Source organism: Mustela nigripes, chromosome 2 (assembly GCF_022355385.1).
Source record: "Mustela nigripes isolate SB6536 chromosome 2, MUSNIG.SB6536, whole genome shotgun sequence".
Lineage (NCBI taxonomy): Eukaryota > Metazoa > Chordata > Mammalia > Carnivora > Mustelidae > Mustela > Mustela nigripes.
Genome location: NC_081558.1, coordinates 38,785,587 through 38,806,303, shown reverse-complemented (window position 1 = coordinate 38,806,303; position 20,717 = coordinate 38,785,587). Strand labels below are relative to the sequence as shown.

Genomic DNA, 20,717 nt, shown 5'->3' with positions numbered 1-20,717 from the left:
TTACCTGGAGTCTCATCCCCTATTGAGAATTACTACTAGTGCTTTCTGTCTGTCTTGTAGTCTTTTTACTTGGAAATATACTTTCTGTGACTGCATATATATTAATATTTTCCTAAGCAGCAACCTTAGTTAGGAAAGAGCAAGGAATTTGGAATGGGACTTGGGTTTAAATCACAGCATTCACTTGCTAGCTACATGACTTTGAACAAGTTATTTAATTTTTTTGTCCTTAAGGTAGGATAATAAACATATAAAACTTAGTTCGGTGGGGTTTACAGTAACCCAGTGTATGTAATGTACTCTTTTGTAGCAACTGGCACACAATAAATATACAAACCATAACTTTAAAAAGAATCCATTTTTGAAATATGTCTTTGTTACTTAGCAACGTATCCTTCAACAAACATTTGGTGCGCAGGTATGATTGGGATCACGTTTCCTTCTATGTCCTTGTCTGTTTTGACAACCCTTCTTAATGTCTGCATAGTATTTCATCAGTACGAATCCCTATGATGCTTCATTTCCACTGGACATTTATTTTCCCCAGCTTTAAGCGCCATCGGCAATGCTGTTCTGTGTTTCTTTGCAACCTTGTCACAGAATTTTCTCCAGTGATCGCTGTTGCAGTGGTATCAATTCCAAACGACTAGGGGATGGACAGGAATGGCATGGTTTTACGGCTGTTGAACCACTACCAAATCATCCCCCACGAAGGCTGTGATCACTTACCCTGAACCCAGCTGTGCACGAGAGTGCCCGTTTCTTTCTTTTTTAAAAATTTCCTGTGCTGTACTTTTCACCTCCTTGACTTCTATTTGTGAGTTTTTGATGTAATATTAGGTTGATGGACACAAAAGAAAAATGGGGCATAATTATGCTCTGTGGGTCACTGACTCAAATCTGGCATCATAAAGGATGAGCAGTGGCTCTGAGAATTGAGAGAGGAGAGACGGTTTGGGCAGCGGTGTTCAGTTCACTGTGTGGCCCAAGCGAAGGTGAGAACAGCAGCTGTTGCCATGGGCCAAGTATTGGGTGCATGCTTTCAGCCTGTGTAATTTAACCTTAACAGCAGAGCTCTGGGCTGGGGACACTTGAGGAGTCTTTTTAGCTCCGTGTTATAGATGTAGAAACAGAGGCTTAGAGAAGATTTGTGATTGGTCCAAAATCACGAAGTAGCTTCCTCTGGCAGAGCTGGGAGTTGAAGGCAGGCGCTCAGACTCTGGTTCGTGTTCTTGTCCTGGGATATTCGAACCAGAGATGGACACAAGAGCCAGCATGGAAACCAAATGGGAGGTGAACATGGCGGCTGGCTGGTGTTGGGGGAACCCCACAGCGTTTCTTGCTCGTTGGAATAGAAGGCAGGGCTTTGACAGACACAGGGAAGTGGGGAGGAAGAGCCAGTGTGGAAAACGTGAATATTCAGACTGTAACTATGGGGCCGTGGAAACTGCGGCTGGAGGTCTGCCAAGAGACGTAATAACACCACTTACCCTGTTTTAAGGCTTTCATGCATTATTCCACTTAATCCTCAAACCACCCCATGACGTAGGAACTGTCACTACCCCCCAGTTTACTGCTAAGGAAACTGAGGCCCAGAGAGCCTGAATAACTCGGTGCCGGAGTGTCGCCACCAGATTCTGATGCTCAGGGCCAAAGCAGACCAGGAACTAGAACTCCGCGGAGAGTTTGCAACCTGGGATATATTTGTTGGAAGTGATTTCTCTCAGCTTTTGAACTTGGTAGCAATTATCGCCTGCAGAATTCAGCTAGCAATTAATTGTGTACTCCCCGTGACACCACTCTCATTTAAATCCCGTGTTGTTATTTAACTTCTCCTGCTGGGAAGACAGCTATGCCTGGATGTCCCTCCTCTCGGACTCCACACGTGGGTAGCACAGTTCAGCAGAGCCGGGCTCAGTAAACGTTTGAAGTTCGCTTGAGGAATCTCCTCGGTAGACTCTGGACAGGGGCCTTCCCGGGAAGGGAAGGGTTTGGGAAGGAAGGTGGCGACAGCGCTCAGGTTTGTGAGTCAGAAGGAAATTGAGAGAACAGACAGGAGACCGAGAGAGCGCTAGAACGAGTCCCTTTTGCATGGGCGGTCAGAGGCCCAGAGGGGTGCCTCCATGGCCCAACTCAGCCCCTCTCTGTTCTCAGTGGGGGCACCTCATGCAGCTTCCAGGCCTCACTTGGTCCATGCTGTCTTCCTTCCTGGGATCTGCCTGACTGCCGGCAGGAAGCCGAGGGCCTTAATGTGTAGGTACTCCCAGTAGGATTCTCATCCTTGTGTTCCGTTTGGGCTTTATCTTGGGAGCTATTTCAGATGTGCTCACGTTTCCCATTTGAGCTGTTGGAAGAGTGGTCCTCTAGGCTTGGGTACCAGTAGCGGGGAGATGTGGCTTTGAGAGACACAGGGCTCTATCACTTACTAACTGTGGCTTTGGGGAAAGGATGCAGCTTCTTTGAGCCTCGGTGTCCTCCTCTGTAAGATGGTAGCACTTACGGGTGACGCTTTTGGAAGGCTTGTGAGAGATTGGGCACAAATGCTCAGTACCAAGGGCTGGGCGCACAGCCAGGGCTCCACACACGCTGGCTGGTCTTAGAACTGGATGCCCTCAGGAGAATATCCAAAGGCCTCCCAGTCTGTTGAGCCACTGGGGTGAAAGGCCAGGGTGTTCCTTCTTTTCTTGTATTTACAACAGACATTTCACCACTTTGACGCTTAGACACTTTTCCTTGATGATTTGGTCCTAGTCATCAGCTCTTCTGCTCTCCTGAGGCTTTTCCAAACCACGTCATTCCATGCCCTGGAATGTGCACTTCTCTCTTGAAAGGAAATGTGGCCATTGGATGTTGGACGGCTCTGAGTCTGGTTGTTTTCTTCTTATATATTCACCATCCCAATCAGTTATGTGCGCGCGTGCATGCGTACTTGTGTGTGTGTGTGTGTGTTTGAAACTGTGAGAATTGTCTGGAAGTTCTTCAGTCATTTCATTAGTCATTTAACTTTTTTGGTTTTTAAGATTGAAGACAAATTTCTTGGAGGCAGTGGGTCAGATGGACGTGGCTGGTGGGGTAACCAGATCCCCGCTGAGTCAGCCGTCTGTTCAGACAACTAAAAGCTGAAGTATGCTTGCTGACGAGTCCCTGGCCAACGTCACATTACCTCAGCATTTCATTTCTGCTCCTGAGTTGTGGGAACTTGGATGCCTTTGTGGGTTGTTCAAAAGCACTCCCAAGTATTGAATGGATTTGAGTTTTGAAGCCTGAAGTTGTCGGTTATCTCCTGATGTGGTGTTTTTCGATCTGAGGCCAGGGCATAAAATTGTGACATAGTATTGCTCAAAAAGTAGGATTCACTGCCATTAATTTACAGGAAGGGGAAACCTAGGCTCTGAGACACTCACCGACTTGCAAAAGGTCTCCAACAGTTGGTGGCCAAGCTGGGACACAGTTTGATCTTCCTACTAATTCATCATGCAGAAGCCACCCTCCTGGGCCTTGTCCTTCTGCTAAAACTATCTGAGAAGCTGTTGATTTTGGTTCCCTGACCTGGATTGGAAAGAAGATCTGAATGTCAGGGATGGTCGTTGCCTCACAACGCCCTCCTGGCCTTCTCCTCCTGAGACCCTATCTGACATATCCCTGAAACGTGTTATAACCTTGGAAGTCTGTTCAGTGTGCATGTTCTCTGTTTCTCTGTGTTGCGTGCGTCATCCATCTTGGGTGGATGAGGTGCTGTATGGGGTCGCTCTGTGTTCTAACGTCATCCTCTCCCTACAGCACCATACATGATGAAATAATCATGCTTATTGAATGAGGATGTTTATCTTATTATGGTACCACAACCTTGACGGTTTTGCCTTTGTTTTTTAACTTCTTTAACTTGGGCATGAGTTTAGAAGATGATTTGAGAGTATGTGGGGATATAATTTGTTTCAACAAAGAATTTGGCCTCTTTGTTTTTATTCCTTTAAGTAATTTGTAATTAACCTCAAAGGCCTGTGGTAAGATGGCTTTTGTTTCTAGTTGGAATATGGGGACGCAGAATTCTCCAGAAGAGAGAGTTGGCTCGACTGCTGTGGAACTTGATGTTTCATCCCACAGAGTGACTCTTGTAAACAGCACTTCAAAATCCTTCTTCAAGACCATTGGGTCTCTCAAAAAATATTTTCTTTTTTCCCTCCCTTAACTCTCATTATTTTTTTCTCTTTTCCAATAACGGAGGACTTTTCCTCTTTATATTTGAAGCTGCTACCTTTTTCTTAATTTTGAAGCCGGCAAAAGTCATCCCAGAGAACAAGTCTCAGAAGAATTGCACTTGATCCTGTGACCTAGTTGGTTTCTTCATTCTTTGAAAAGCTATTTTATCCCCCCCACCCCCGCCATATCAATTGTGTATGCTGATTATTTAACCTTAACTTTTCACAGGAAATACAGATCCTTTAGCAAGACAAGCTCTGGTGTCCTCACAGGTGGCTTCCTATGGAAGGCTTGAGTTTGCTGCTTCCTCCTTACACGGGGACCTGCTATTGTAGTGTTTTCTCATTAGGAACATCATCCCTATGAATGTGATTTTCATTCTCATCCAGTGGAGAGGCTTTGCTTACCCACAGTGCATCTCAAGCTTTTGAACAGATCCATGGGGCTCGTGTCGCTAGTGAAGGTGAAATAATATAATTTGTTTATCACCTTGAGTTGTTTACCATGGATTGTCAAAAATATGTTTTGAATTTAAAAGTGTGAAAAACAAGTGTGCTAGCTATCAAAAAAGCTCTCCCCTCAAAGTAAACATATTTATAGAGCAAGACTCAAAACAAAATACTTGATCGTGATAAGCCCAGCCAATGAAAAGAAAGTAAACATGTTTACCACAAAAGCCTTATAAAGAGCCCAGATGGCACCCAGCTCTCTGTTCTCTTGACTGTTCTTCCAGGGAGCTACTGAGGCTCCCCTGGGCCTCAGAGACAGAGGTGCCATTTGCCTTACCAGCAGAAGGCCCACCTCGTACAAGCCCCGCCCACTTAGCTTAGCCTGACTTGCCAGTGGGATTGGAACATTAGTCTTCTGAGCCATTGAGTGGAAGGTGTTGGTGAAATTGAACTTGGAGTTTCCATGGTTCTTAAGTAGATACTTGTCACAGGTTGGGTGCCAAGTAGGCTTATGGGGACTCTTCCTGGCTCCCCGAAAGGGCCCCAGATAAAGACCACATGTCCAAACCTTCCGTCCCAGACACTGTAGTGTGGGTATTGAGGATATAAAACATCAGTCATTCCCAGCCCCTGCCTCACCCCACTTATTCTGGTGAAGGAACCAAATAGCTTGAATAAGAAGTTGGTAGAAAAGATAAGGGTATCCTGGGTGATGCAGGGCAGTTTGGGGTACTGAGTTTTATGGCATGAACCTTAGATGGTATAAAAGAGAGGGGCCCTAGAAAGGGAAAGTTGGGTCGTGAGGAGTTTTAGACTTGAGGTGGCAGTGGCTTGCCTCAGTACAGTCCAGGAGCAAGTTCAGAAGAAATGACCCAGTGAGAGGTGGCCCAGTGGGAAACTGTTCCTCAATTTCATCACTGAAGGTCTTAGAGGTGGAGCAGTTTCTAAAGGATGTTGAGATCCAAGTTTTTGGCCATGCGCTCAAGTATAGAGGAAGTTGTAGTGGTTCATTAGCACTTAATGAGCCCTTACTGAATATGGGCAAATATTATGCCAATTTTCAGGTATAACTTGCCCAGAGTTGTAGCTGGTAAGTGGCATAGCTAGGATGGGACATACATGGTCTGTTCCACAACCTGTGTTTTAAGCTGTGGCACTGTACAGTTTCTCAAAGGCTTTGGACGCTTTAAGATAACCAGATGTATAGTCACTCATTGAAAAGTTGTTTTTTTGTTTTTTGTTTTTTTTCTTTTGAGTGACTTGTTTGTATCAGGCCTTATGTAAACATTAGCCAGGCTGTTGGAAGGACTATCTTCATGACTATTGAGGTTGATAGAAGTGGCCAAATTGGAAGGATCTAGACAGAAATTTGGAACCAGAAACTAAAATATCTGAAAAGGTGTGGAAGAGTGTCCTTGACACTTAGAATTAAAGACCATATGGCTGGGCTGGGAAAAATGGTTCCCTCTCATGTCGTCATGAGAAGAAGGGTTTTGGGGCGGCTGGGTGGCTCTGTCGGTTACGCATCCAACTCTTGGTTTCAGCTCAGGTTAGGATCTCAGGGTTGTGAGATCCAGCCCCACATTGAGCTCTGTGCTAGGCATGGAGCCTGCTTAAGATTCTCTCTCTCTGTCTCCTTCTGTACCGCCTTCCCCCTGCCTTAGTGGCATGTGTGCTTTCCCACGCTTGCGCTGACTTTAATTTAAAAAAAAAAAAGGTTTTTGAAGGGTGAAGGGATCAAGAGTGGAGAGGGATGATGGTTTTTTTTTCTTTCAGGCAGATGATGGGCAAGGTGAGCTATTAGCAGAGCAGTACCTTGGTTGTAAGAAAGGGACTTGGTTGCCTGAAGTCCTGAGATGTTGAGAAGAGGGCTTTGGGAAAAGTTGAGAAGAGTATCTTTAAGGAAAAAGGAAAGTTTCTGGATTTCTGATGATGTTGGTAAAGGAGGGCAGTGGGAAGAAGTGAGCGTTGGAGCCAAAGTGAAGGATGAGTGGAGTTCCTCCTGTACAGAAAGGGGATTCTGGGGTTGCAGAAGGTAGCAGGATACTTAAAGTGCCCCTTTCCCTTGTAGAGGGGGTTCCAGAAGTCACTCATCCCCATGGCAGTGTTCAGACGTAAGCTAGGCTGCTTATTGAGGAGACATGGCAAGGGGACAGATAGAAGCCACAGGAAGACAACCCTCCAGGTTTTAAATGGATTGTTAAGATTTTTAGTGAAGAAAGAACAATAAACAAACACAGAAAGTTTCTGGCTGAGCCTCAGTGAACTGGAAAAGTGATTACATGGAAACCATATTCCCCATGTGTTCTAATTAATCTAGTGGGTTTACTTAAAAGCTTGTTTTTGAGCATAGATACCAACAAGTCCTCTGATGTGTTGAAAGAGATCTTGCTAGTGAAAGTTAAGCAAGAGTACAATGGTTAGCGCTAGAGAATTTAATTGAAGTGAAATCAGGTGGGCTTGCTGAAGCCAAGAATGTTGGCGTAGTTGACCCATTTGGTTAAACTGGGTCCATTTTTACTAGAACCTTAGAACTTAACTCTTCTGACAGAAGCTTCTTTAGGGTACATTTGAGGTGATTATTGTTTTAAAAACAGAAGTTTTTTTTTTTTTTTTTTTAAAGATTCTATTTATTTGACAGAGATCACAAGTAGGCAGAGAGGCAGGCAGAGAGAGAGGGGAAAGCAGGCTCCCTGCTGAGCAGAGAGCTCAATGTGGGACTAGATCCCAGGACCCTGGGATCATGACCTGAGCCGAAGGCAGAGGCTTTAACCCACTGAGCCATGCAGGTGCCCCAAACAGAAGTATTATTTGTTCTTCTTTTCTGAGCCTTATTAATTGAGGAAGATTGGCATTTTATTTGTGAGCTGACCGCACACACCTCTTTTATTTTTTATTTTTTTTTACTTTTTAATTTCTTTTTTTTTGCAGCCAATGTGCTTTTTGAACCAGGTTCAGCATTGTCAGAAAGTCACTCCTGGGAGCTGATGATGGAGTCTGCTCCACCCCCTTCTGTTCCATTTCTATTCTGGTGCCATTTGCAACAAAAGAAACTAAGTTAAGAAATTAGAGAAGGGCTGAAGCTCTCAGAAATGCTCTCCTTCCCATCAGGTTGTGTAACTGATGAGACAAAGTGGGCCCGCACTTCCTTTAGCACATGGGACCTGAAGGAACATCCGTGGGAACTGACCAAGTTGGTTGGCCTTGGCCTTGGGGCTCCGGGTCTTCTGACCAATCAGATATAACTGCCTAGAAAAGTAAACACATACATTTATGGATGTCTACATTCATATGTACATTTGTGTGTGTGTGTGTGTGTGTGTGTGCATTCACAGGTATGTCCATTTGTGTGTGTACGTGTGTCTAGGTACATAGAGACATGCGTGTTTACATTATGTGGCTATATGAAATTCTAGGTTTAGCAGTCTAAAACCAAGGTGGGGGGATCCAGTATTGAATTTGAGCTTTGTGTCGGGGTCCCCTTGGGAAAAAGGGGGCTTTTCCCTCTTCTGGTCTTGGAAGGCCTAGAGAAGTGCAGGTAGCGGTTACTGGAATGTGGAGACTGCATCTTTATGGAGAGGGCTCCCTGGCAGGAGCTGTGACCTTTCATAGAGGGACTTTGTCAACCTGCATTGCCGGGAAGGAAGCCCTGCTGGAAATGCCCCATCTTCTCCATCCTCCGAAGAGGAGACCTCCGTTGGTTGGGAAGCCAGAAGGCAAGGGTGCCTGTTGATATCGTCCACACGGGGCAGCCTTCCAGGGCACAGAGCAGGGTCAGGGTGGGGATGTTGTGCAAAGGATCTGAAGAGGCATGAGGAAAGCGATGCACTGGATTTTGTTCTTTGAACTTCTTTTGGGTTGACATTGCCATATTCACTCAGATAACCCATGGGAGAGGTCAGGGTGGCAGAGCGGTTCCCAGGTCTTGAGGCTGGCCAGGAGGCATCTGACTCTCCAAGAGGGGTACTGAAAGTGTGGTGCCGACCCCAATAGCACCAGCTTCACTTGGGAGCTTTCTAGAAATTCTCAGGCCCTACCCTGGGCTTCCTGAATTAGGCACACTGGTGGAAGGCCCAAGCCACCTGTGTTTTATTAGCCCTCCTGGGGATGTGAGTGCTTGTTCAAGATGGAGAACCACTGCGGGATGTCCGGCCGTGTTGGATGGTCAGCAGAGGATGACTGTTTGCCGAGATGGCCTCTGGGAGCTTGCTTGGAAATGCCAGGCGGGAGTTTGTGGTGTGTGTCAACCCACTGTTTTTGCACTCCCCGGACTTGCAGTCCCTCCTTTTTTAGGAGGTTTCTTAGGATGCCAGAGAAATGGAATAATGCATTACAGTTAGGCCACGGGTGCTAATAGCTAATGCGCCTTTAATTTCCAAGTTGTCCTCAGCCATACAAGGAAGTACCAGGCGAGGCCCTAGACTTTCGGAGGTTGTTTTTGAAAAGCAGATGCAAATGCAGCCTGGGAGCTTGTTGTTTTCCCGGTGCCTGGCAGTGTTTGGTAAACAACTTGATTGCTAGGTCTTGGCCTCAGGGAACCACAGCTGCTCTCCCCAGCTCCCTGCAGACTTTTGTACCGAGCAAGGATTGCTTCAGGGAAAAATAAACAGGGGAGAACAAAACAAGTAAACACCAGGGTTGTTTTGTGGCTGTCTCTACCTGTTTTTCGTGGAGCTGTTTTGCAACCACAGGCCCTGGGCTTTGGTTCCTCTACTTAAAACAAACAAACAAACAAACAAACAAACAAAAAACCAGGCAGGACCCCCCTGGCCTCTTTCAGCATGGTTAGACTGTGGTGTGGTCCTGGGACCTGGGGAGTCTGGGTCGCAGCCACTGCAAGAATATATGCATTTTAAAATATGTAAATGGGAAGGGAGCAAGCTTCATTCTTTCTAATGACCCCCAAGATGGTAATCTGGTTTTTCGAATCTCTAGGAAAACAGATTGAATATGGCACAATTAATATTTCAGCACTTCTAGGCTTTTCTCTAAAATAATGTAATGGGCTTTTAATTTATTGCAGCTCCCGATTAGTAGGGTTGAGGCAGGGCTGCTGCTGACCCCGGAGCCAGGGTGCTCTTCTGGGGCACCAGCGAAGGGGAAGACAGCAAAGTCCTGTGACCTCCTGGAGCTGATACCCGGAATTCTTGGCCCTGAGGGGGTAGAGAGTGTGACAAGGACCCAGACTCATCCTGATTACCTGGGGGGCATCTGGCCAAAATGCAGATTCCTGGGCCCTGACTCTTTGGACTGGGCGTGGGGGGCAGGAATATGCATTTCAAGCCCGTGCCCCTGGGTGGCACACTCAGGTTTGCAGAGCAAGGCCTTGGTGGTGGGGAGTGCCGCCATGTAAATAAGGACCTGGGCTAGGGGACATGTGATGTACTGCCAGACGTTTAAGTTTATTTTTATGTAAGAAATGTTATTTTTGTTTTTGAGACACGCTCATCATTTTGATGCATTTATTTTTCATTGACTCATGGGTTTGTTATTTTGGCTCCCCCTTTCTTCTTAAGTCAGAGAAATCATTTTCTTTTGGCCTGAAATACATCTTTCTGAAGGTCCCTGTAGAGAGGTGATGAACTTCTGTTTGTCTGAAAAGATCTTTATTTCATCCTCATTTTTGAAAGGTATCTTTTTTTTTCTGGGTATACAATTCTAGGTAGATTGTTTTTGCCTCTGGGTGGTTTTCTGGGTAATTTATTTGGATATCTGTCTTCTCTTCTGTTTTTCTTTTTCTTTTTTTTAATTTTTAGATTTTTTAAAACTTCAGTGGCTATATTTTTTAGTTTTTGAAGTTTGGTTATAGTTACAGAGTTTGTATCATATATATATCTGATATATATATATGATATATGTGTATATATATGTATGTATTGTATGTAGTGTGTATATAGAATGTACTTAATAGGCTATATATTCTAACTACATATAAAAACTACAGTATATCTTGTTTACATAATATTTTGGTTAGATCTACAGAGCTCGTATTTTATAGTATTTAAAGGTATATACATATATGTATTACGTAAATGTATGAATTCTAGTGTATGTGTATTTTTATGGTATATGTATTTTATAGATATGTACTGCAGATACATATAAGAATTATAGTATGTATTATTTATATAGTAGTTTGGTTAGAGTTGTAGAGCTTGATGGAGATAGAATTCAGTTCTGGGTCTCTTGGACCCTTAAAACATATACCAAAAAACCCAAAAATTGTTCCACAAACTGTAATGGTAGTTGTTTTTTTGTTTTTGTTTTTATTTTTAGTTTTTTACTTATTTTATTTTTATTATTTTTTAAAAGATTTTATTTATTTATTTGACAGAGAGAGAGATCACAAGTAGGCAGAGAGGCAGGCAGAGAGAGAGGAAGGGAAGCAGGCTTCCTGCTGAGCAGAGAGCCCAATTCGGGGCTCGATCCCAGGACCCTGAGATCATGACCTGAGCTAAAGGCAGAGGCTTAACGCACTGAGCCACCAGTTTTTAGTATTTTTAGTATTCTTTTCTTTTTTTTTTTTTTAAGTGGACTTCACACCTAGCATGGGGCCCAAACTCACAACCTGTGAGAGAAGGACCTGAGCCGAGATCAAGAGTTGGATGCCTAACCGACTGAGCCACTCAGGGGCCCCATGGTTTTTTATTTTCACCTGTGCCTGGTAACCTCCATGTTTTAGGATATCAAGCAAGACAGCACTAATGAGTATACCCTTAGAGCACTGTTTGCCCAGCCTGTGTCTTCGGTGGGAACCTGTAGCTTCTTCAAGCATAAATGAAAAGAAAAGCTCCACGAACTCTCCCATTAGCCCTCCCTCCTCTCTGCTGTTTCTTGGGGTGACTTGCCTTCTCCTCCCCACCTCCAAGCCTCTGAATTTGACATTCTGGTTTTGTGAAATGCCTTTTCCACCTCATCTTCCAGATCCTTCTAAAACTTGCTCAAGATAATTCCTCTGGAATGCCCTTACTTGTCTAGATACCTATTCTGTTTTTCTGTGTTCAGCTGTACAGCTTCTCAGCGCTTCAGAATCCCTCTAGACTCACAGGCGTGGCGTGACTTCAGTAGTCATTTGGCACAGGACGTGTAGGTTTGTTCTTTCTTTCCTTTCTCTCTTTCCTTTCCCCTTCCCTTCCTTTCTCTTTCCTTTCCTTCTTTCCCCCTCCCTTTTCCTTTCCTTTCCTTTTGCATGGGTGCTGTTAGAAGATTAGCTGCCATCTTTGAAAAATGATGAAATTTCACAAAACAGTCACCTAGATCACTGCCTTCCTTTATACAGTTGAAAGCTCGTGAAGCCTGGACTTCTGTTCTGCTCTGGCAACACTTGGTTTGTGGTGGGCGCTGGCTGCCCTCTTTAAGATGAAAACTTTTTCCAATTTGCGTCCTTGTGCCTTGCCCCCTCGCTGTTCCTTACCCCCTGGCCTGTTTTGTTCCCTTGCATTGTCTGCCTGGTCTTTGCGGTGGGGGGGGGGGGTGGTGGTCCTCAGCTTTCCCTGTGTGAAGCAGGAAGCTCAGGGTCAGGGAGGCTGAGTATTTTCTACAAGAACCTCCAGCGAGCTTGAGTCAGAAGGGTGTCGAGCACAAGGTAGGCACTCACAATGTTTCTCTTACTGTATTGGCTGGAAAAATAGAGAGTGCTCAGGAGCGCCCACTTTGTGGAGTCCAAGCTGTGCTACTGTGTGATCTTGGCCAAGTTACTAAGACTCTGCCTGCGTTTTCTTATCTGCTTATTAAGCTTATCACATTGTCTACCAGGAACTTTGTTCTAAGAATAGAAATAAATGAAAGAACTGTTGTAAAATACTTAAAACCATATCCAGCACATAGTGGGTTTTCAGTCCCTAGCAATTACATTTTTGTAGGCTGCTGAAGAATGAATTCTTTTCGATTGTTGATTCATTTGTTGATCTGGTGGATCTGTCTGGAGTGCCTGCCATGAGCCAGGCATTTTTCTCAAGTTTTGGAGTAGAGTGAGAGAATAAAACAGAGAAGTCCCCTTATCTTGTGGGGCTTAGATTCAAGTGGAGAAGACCAGTGAATAAATGAGAAAAAAGTTTATAGATTACGACCAAAGCTCTGGAGAAAGCAAATAGGATGATTTCACTGAGAGTAACCAGGGATCTAGCCTAAGTAGGTAGGCAGGACAGCCTTCTTGAAGTGGCCTTTGCCCCTAAGACCCAGTGAAGAGTCATTTGTGTAAGGAGTGAGCTCAGGGCATTTCAGGTAGTGGGAGAAGCTAGTGCTCCAGCCCTGGGACAGAAGAACACAGTTTGCTTGAAATGGAAGGGAGACCCCTGTAACTTGTAGTTGGGGATTGGGTTGGTGGCTGGAAGTGGCAGAGAAGTAGAAAGTGACCAATTTTCAGGGCCTTGTAGGCCACAGAGAGAAGTTTGGTTTTTATCCTAAAGATGGTAAACAGTCTCAGCCCGTTTCTTTTTTGCTGGGTGACTCCAAGTTATGCTTGTACACACAAATGTTTGAGAAACAGGTGCGATGTATTTGGGCAGACAGCCACAGTAGTTGGAGCTGTCCTTTGTGGAGAGAAATGGAAGCCTTCCGTGGGCACCCAAGGGGTGCTGTTAGCCACTGAGGGGGGCAGTTCACCAGGGTCAGGCGCTGGTGCCAGGGTGAGAATTCTTCTGTGCATGAGCAAAGCCTTCTGCCTGTAGCACATCTTCAGCGTTGATGGCAGATCGACGTAAAAATGGTACGTGATAAAAATCTTTTTGATCAGGAATTTTAAAAGGAGTAGCAAATAGTTTAGCTTATTTGGAATACGTATTCTTTGTCGAAAACCCTGAACAAAGCTAAGGGGTGAAAGGGACTTGGGGAACATCAGTTACTGCCCTGACCTTGTCCATGAAGTGGCTGGAATCCTGAGATATTCAATAGCTTTCCTGGGTCCACACAGCTGGTGATGAGATGAGGTCCAGCATAAAGGCTATTCCACTGGGACCACCTGCCCATGACATGGTATGTTGCCTCTTGGAGGAAATATGTCCCTGAGTCATGCTCCTTAAGTAACTCATAGACATTTTTAGAACTATTTTGGAGGAGAAATGAGGTTCATGATTGCTTAAAAATTATTTTAAGATAGTATTGTTTAAATTTTCATATATTTTCATCCTCTGGAAAAGATACTAGGAAATGGTATACTTATCCACGTAATATTTGAGTTAAAAAACACCTTCTTGTGACCTGAGCACTCTATAATGGGACCTGGTATATTTTTTAAAGCTAAAGTAAGTAAAAGGGGCGCCTGGGTGGGGCAGTGGGTTAAAGCCTCTGCCTTCAGCTCAGGTCATGATCCCAGGATCCTGGGATGGAGCCCTGCATCCATCTGGCTCTCTGCTCAGCAGGGAGCCTGCTTCCTCCTCCCTCTCTGCCTTCCTCTCTGCCTACTTGTGATCTCTATCTGTCCAATAAATAAATAAAATCTTAAAAAAAAAAGTAAGTAAAATACTTTGCACAAGATCTGCAGTAAACAACAATCTTTCGGTGTATGTGTTGAAGTCATTGGTAAATGCATCTTTCAAAACAGTATTTCCGGTTCATATTTGACAGCATCACATTTGATATATTGATATACCCTCATTTTAAAGGTGCTTTCCCCTACCTCTAGATTCTATGTCTGCTTTGCTGTTTTCAAGTTTAAGGAAGTGGTGGTTTTAGAAGCTACATCTTAGTTATGTGTAAAAAATATTTTTGTATTGCAGTGTCCCAGGACCTTTTGCTGACAATTCCAGTTTCCAAAAAAAAAAAAAAAAAAATACCATTTGGGCAATGGTGAGGGCTTCGATCCCTTCCCTGATTTGCTGTCAACCATGAACGGGTGGATGTGATGCTTGCTGGCCAAAAGGGTAAGTGCATGTTTATGAGTATTTGTCTGAAAATTCACAAGACAGAAACGTGGCCGCAGGGGTAACACACAGTGCAGGAAACCGACAGAAGTCCTAAGTTCATCAGAACAATGGCACACTGAGGGTGTGAGATTCTCATCTTAAAAGAAGAAAGCAGCTCCACTGTTGTTGTCTGCTGTAACCTTCTCAGATAACTCCTGGAATGATCTGAGGATTTGTGAAAGGCACCATAGGACACGGGAGAACTTTTTGTTTGTTTGTTTGTTTGTGTGCATTTTTTTTAATTCTTCTGATCCACACGCATAACTGAAAGAATAATTGTTTTTGGGTCCTATAATCAATCAGTAAACGGTGAACCACCATGGACTACAAGTATAACAATCTCATCTTGAGTTTCAGAGAGAATTTAGGTCTGATTTGTTCACTAAGAAGGTCTCGTCCCCAGCTTTCCCCCATGATGAGGGTTCTTTTTTTTTTTTTTTTTAATTTATTTAATCAGAGAGAGAGAGAGCGAGAACGAGCACAGGCAGACAGAGTGGCAGGCAGAGTCAGAGGGCGAAGTAGTCTCCCCGTGGAGCAAGGAGCCCGATGTGGGACTCGATCCCAGGACGCCGGGATCATGACCTGAGCCGAAGGCAGCTGTTTAACCAACTGAGCCACCCAGGCGTCCCATGATGAGGGTTCTTGAGAAAACTGTGGGTTCTCAAAGATTTTCAGAAAGACTTATGAGCATTTTTCTCAGTCATTGTTCACCTCAGCAAGTTACACATTGTAATCGTTAGGGGAGGGCAGGAGGGATGTGATGATCTTTCTCTCTCACACATGTTTTCTGTGTTCGATAGCATCTGCCACGTTCTTCGGCAATCGGCGTCACTCTCGCAGCAACGAGCAAGCAATTGTGACTTGCCTTTGTCAGAGAAAGTAATTGGTCGAGGCCAGGTGTTCCGGATAAAAAGTCTGACGTCATTCAGTGGTGGCTTTGTCGTAGGACAAGGTCACCTTTGAGGGGAGCCATTTCGTTTCAGGTTTTGCATTCAGTGGCACTTAATGATGAGAGAACTATTGGCATAAACTCCATATCCTTTGTCTTAGAATGATTGCATTCGAAACATCCTTTTGTGGAGGGAAGGGTAGTGAGGGAGGAAGAGCATTATGTTGGTATTGGGAGGCCCAATAGTTACCTGACATGGGGTGGGTTAGTCTCTGTTGTGATTCCTACATTTACAACAAAGCAGGTGGGTTAGAGTACCCTGTTTGTCAGTGCTGACAAGGCCCTAGAAATCGTCAGTTTAAATGCCCACATTTAATAGATAGAGCAGCCGAAGCCCACACAGTCTAACTGAGATGTCTAAGTGCTTGGCCTGGTTGGGACTGGAGCCTACTTCTTTTGTCCTTAAGGATCTTTTTTCTAGTTTTTCTGTTAATAGAGGTTGAGACATCCAGCCTGTGCAGCTGAGTAAAAGTTCTCTGATAAGGGTCTTCTTAAGAAATTGTTATGCATTTAGTTATTGAGACAGATTCGAAAAGATTTTATTTTATCTATTTTTTAAAGTGGGCTGTACTCTGGGTTCCAGTGTACAGCTTGACTCAGGACCATGAGATCAAGACCCGAGCTAAGATCAAGTTGAGCCATTTACCCCAAAGATTTTTATAGTTAGAGACCAATTTGACCTTCTCATGTCATAGGTTAAAAAAAAAAAAAGATCCCTAGTGAAGCACTTAAAACAGTTAGTATTGACTAGTTGATCCACAAAGAGCCCGTGAGCTCTAAAATTCACTTCTGCTTGGGCTGCTTTGTTATTCCATTCTTCTAAAGCTTCAGATAGAGGAAACACGAAGTCTTCTATCTTCCTGACATTATTCCTTCTTGGCAAGAAATAAGGCAAATAGTAAATAGTAACACAGGAGGCAAGGATGTTCACACCAAAATGAAATGGTTAATGGAGTCATGGAATTTAGAGCTGATAAAGATCTTCCCTCATATTCCTTAGATGCTGCTGGGAAGTACTTTGACTTCTCGCCTATGAAGTTGTTTTGAGGGTTTTCCACTGCTACATAGCTCTGATAGACTTCTGCGGATGGTCTGTTGGACCGTGAGCAGGTAGCGAGCATTATGAAATGTGTGGTATCTTTGCATAACCGGGTTGAGTTGAGACAAAAGCCTGGGCCTGCCTCAGATACACAAGAGAATTAATAGAAGTGGTTGGAATTCTGAAGTTACTGAAATAGTAACAAACTCAGACATGAGATTACCTGTCATCTCTGTCTCCAGTATTGAGAAAGCCTGACTCAATCTCACAGTCATAAAATTGATGTATGAAGTTTAACAAAACCATATGAATGGATTGATTAAAGACAGGTTTCATTTTATTCATTAATTTTGTTGGGTGAGGCTATTTGAGAAATCAGACTCAAGAACTATAATGAAAACGATCTCTCTTTTGAGTGGATAAGATGGTCTTGTCGAATACCAGGTTTTTATATTAAGGAAGTGTTTTTTATTTATCAGATGGTAGTAAACATCCCTTCACTATATTTTTAGTAGGAAGTGGAAGTCTCTGAGCTCTGATGAGCTGGAGGATGTGTTCTGATTTTCCACCCTCTTCTTCCTTAAAGCACACCTCTAAGGTTTGCCCAGAGGACTAATTCTCTTCCTCTGTGATGCAATAACCCAACTTCCTGTGTATTATATATCTGGCATCTAGTTAGTCCTTTTATTGTCAAAAATATATTCACAGCCCTGTGGCTTTTAGAACCTCACAGTTTTTCAAGTAACCAAAAGAAGCGCCCACTGATGGTTACCACTGATAATTTGAAGTCTTCAGGCTTGGAATAAACTCTAATTCTGCGTGCAGTGTTTCACGCTAAGTGTCCTCATGGTAGACAGAGTCACAGTCATGGGGACAGGCAACCAGAACAGTACACTGCTGCACTCACATGCAAGGCAAGTGAACTCATATGAGGAAAGGTGTGCACAAATAGATCATTGTAGCAAATTCTTAAAGACAGAAAATGGGTAATGTATTCAATCTATGTAGGTGATAACCATGCCTGCTAAATTACTTTAGGTGCAAGATAACAGAGGAAAGACAGGCTGAGCACTGGAGGTCTCTCTTTGGGACAGTTCTTTAATGCCACCGTTCAACAGCAGGGAATCAGAGTTGGCTCCTGTTTCTCTGGCGTGAAGCTGAAGTTGGTATGGATACCTATCTGATGCACATCACGAGGCTCCCAGAGTGGAGAGCGGTTAAGTCTGCTGCATATTTAATAGGCAGTTAGCCACAGTGTTATTAATAAATGTGATAATAACAGTCTGGATTTGCATATAGAGTTTTCCTGAGAAGAGTGGAGTAGGGATGGCGCATTGCTGGCTTGTGTTTCAGTCTCTGTCTTGGCATTGCCCACTCCCTATCAGTAAGCTGTCTTCTGCTGGAGGATCTGGTATAAGAATGCAGCACCTTGTGACATTGTTTTGTCATCGATTGTTTTTCCTTCTTGGCCCACAGTTCCTTGTTTGATCTCTGTCATAATGAAATTCCTAGCTTTTAACCTTCTTGGATGAGGGAAAACCATAGGAAATATTTCTTCCCTCTTCTTACGACTTGAGAATGGGCTACGTTTTGGCTGGGAGTTCCTTGCTTTTGTATAAAATTTGAGTACGTTTTTTTTCTTTTCCTTTTTGTCATGGGTTTTGGGGTGCGGTAATGGTGGTGCAGCTTCCAGGAAGAGGTGGGGGCAGGTAGCAGGTGTTTTGGGACTGGAAAGCTGTCTGATGGGCTCCCCTCCTGAGCTGTCTTGTGCTGGAACCTGTCAGTGGGCAGAGCCACTTTGTTGTGCTTCAACTTCCAGGCCCTGAAATTTTGAGTTTGAAAAGTAATTTTAACAATTTAATAAACTACATAATATGTTTTATAAGCTGGAGCGAATGATCTTAAGTATTTTGGTCTCTTTCATAACACGATGAACCTAATATTGGTAAAAATACAGATCTTCACTCACGCCATAAAGAGAGGCTAGATTTAATAAGCAGTTATGAGTGCTGGCAGCTGCCTATCAGATTGTATAACTTGGGCTCCAGCATGCGAAGACAGTGTCAACTTACATTTTATCTCTGAAGTATTTTCGAGGCGTTTATTTTGCCTTTCTCTCCAGTCCCTAACCTAATAGAAGTAACATAATTGGCTGAATATTTTCCACACAGCTAATTGGCCAGGGGCCAAGGTGGAAGCCATTGTCTGGCTTGATGAAGATCAGAAATTAACATGACATTTACGTGGTGGTAATGGAATATATTAGTAATCTAGTCATTGAGTGAGAGTGTCCATCCTTTTCCTGCCCATGAGCAGCCCAGGGAGTTCTGAGGATGATGAAGGAAACTCCACTGCCCGCCTCCCTCCCCAGACCCCGTGTACTTCACAGACGTGGCCAGCCAACACCTAGGTCACATTTACTTTCTAATTCTTCTGACAGAACTGTGAGACAAAGTAATGAATTATTCCGTTTGTCAATTAGAAAATAAAACCCTCTACTATTGTAAGATTAAATTCCAATTAGAAGGTTGCATTTAATTCAGAAGCTATAACATTGTTTTAATGAATTCTGTTGGAGATGACAGTTTATGTGAGATAAATTTATATAGTGTAGGTAGATATAAATTCATTGGATAATGTTAAACATGTTACTTCATATATATTAGCTGTGAAATTTATTTCTTCTCTCGTTATATCCCCAAGGAGGTAGAGTCAGAGGGAAAAACATATCTTCAAAGAGAGAGCCCTTTCTGTCCTTTCAGATACTTGCTCGAAAACAGCCTTTTCTCACTTTTATTAAAAAAAAAAATCTGTTAAATTTCTGCATTAACTGAATTTATGATTCTTGGTGTATGCTATTTATAAAATTGAATATAGGTTTTATGATATAGGAAATTAGTCTAGGAATGAGAATATGATCCAATTTTGTAATAAAGGTAATCTGCATTTATATTGCAGATATGTTCCATTCCCCTCTAAGCCCCTTATGGGATTATACACACATTTTTCTGGACATACAAATTCACTGTCGAGTAAACTTTTAATGTAGCAGGCAGGCTTTTGTTCCTATGACATTTACACAAAGCCTCACATCTCTTGCCTAAATCAAAGGTGGCGAACATTCCTGACATACTTTGGATCTTACATTTTCCCCACTCCTGCCCATTCCTGCATCCTTGACAGACATCACTAATTGATCACAGTCTGTCTTCTGCTGAGTGCTGATGTGACCTCAGAATTACTCTGCTTAAGTTCCTATAGGCAAGTGTACACATTTACCATAGACACGAGTACAAACACAGTAATGTCAGGCAAGTGACTTTTGAACCATCTTTGTAGTTTTTCTTTGTATACCCAGTACTTACCTGGATACCTGGCATCCAGTGGTTAAGCAGTGTATGTTTGTTCTCTTAATGAGAGACTCTCACACACACAAGTTTAGCAGTTATCCGATTATGTAACCGTTGGGTTTTTAGCATGCATCTGCCATAATTGTATGATGTGAAGTAGTTTATTTTCCACCTTTCATCTGGTTTTGGTTTATGTATGCGAAGCATTATAGTTTTGTAGGTTTTTTTAATTAAAAAAATTTTTTTTAAAAAATTCTATAGCTTTGGAAAAGATAAAAAAAGACCATTCTCACCCTCTTGTTACCTGTGCATCAACTGAGGCTAAAACCTAGCAAGGAAGTGGTGGGGTGAGAATGAAACCCAGACTCTCACTCTCCAAGTGCAGTTGCTTTCTCAAAGGGAGGGGCACCCACATGTACCAGGTGCTGACCGGTGCAGGGCAAGTTCCTTGCAATTTCCTTTTGCATATTAATCTTGGTTTTTATCAATACACTGAAGCAAGCTGTACCAGGGAGGAAGGCATTCAACTATTATATTTCAAATGATATCTTCTGTGATGTAAAATTCTAGGAACTTAAGTTACATTGCGTGTTGTTTTTGAAAATAATCTGTTTTCTGTTAACTTGGTTCAAGCAATGCACAGAAACTAAGAGAAGGAAATTTCCACTTAGTCTGGGTGCAGGCTGCTGAGGTACCCTGTTGAGAATAGCCATGATTTTAATTCCTTCTTAAAGAAAACTGAGCAATTAGTGCATCGAAGCACCATTTAGTTAATTTACATTTTAATTTCACTTCAACATTTTGTTTGACTATTTGTGTTGTGTTGGT

The 20,717-nt window shown here is 43.2% G+C and overlaps 1 protein-coding gene across 2 annotated transcripts in view; it reads left to right on the top strand.

Moving 5' to 3' along the window:
• Nucleotides 1-20,717, top strand: part of FOXP1 (forkhead box P1) — a 685,031-nt gene that overhangs the window by 174,987 nt on the left and 489,327 nt on the right. For both annotated transcript variants that reach the window (XM_059390157.1, XM_059390158.1), the window contains exon 2: nucleotides 14,366-14,509. The gene's annotated coding sequence lies outside the window, so the exon portion shown is untranslated. The remainder of the gene's footprint in view (nucleotides 1-14,365; nucleotides 14,510-20,717) is intronic.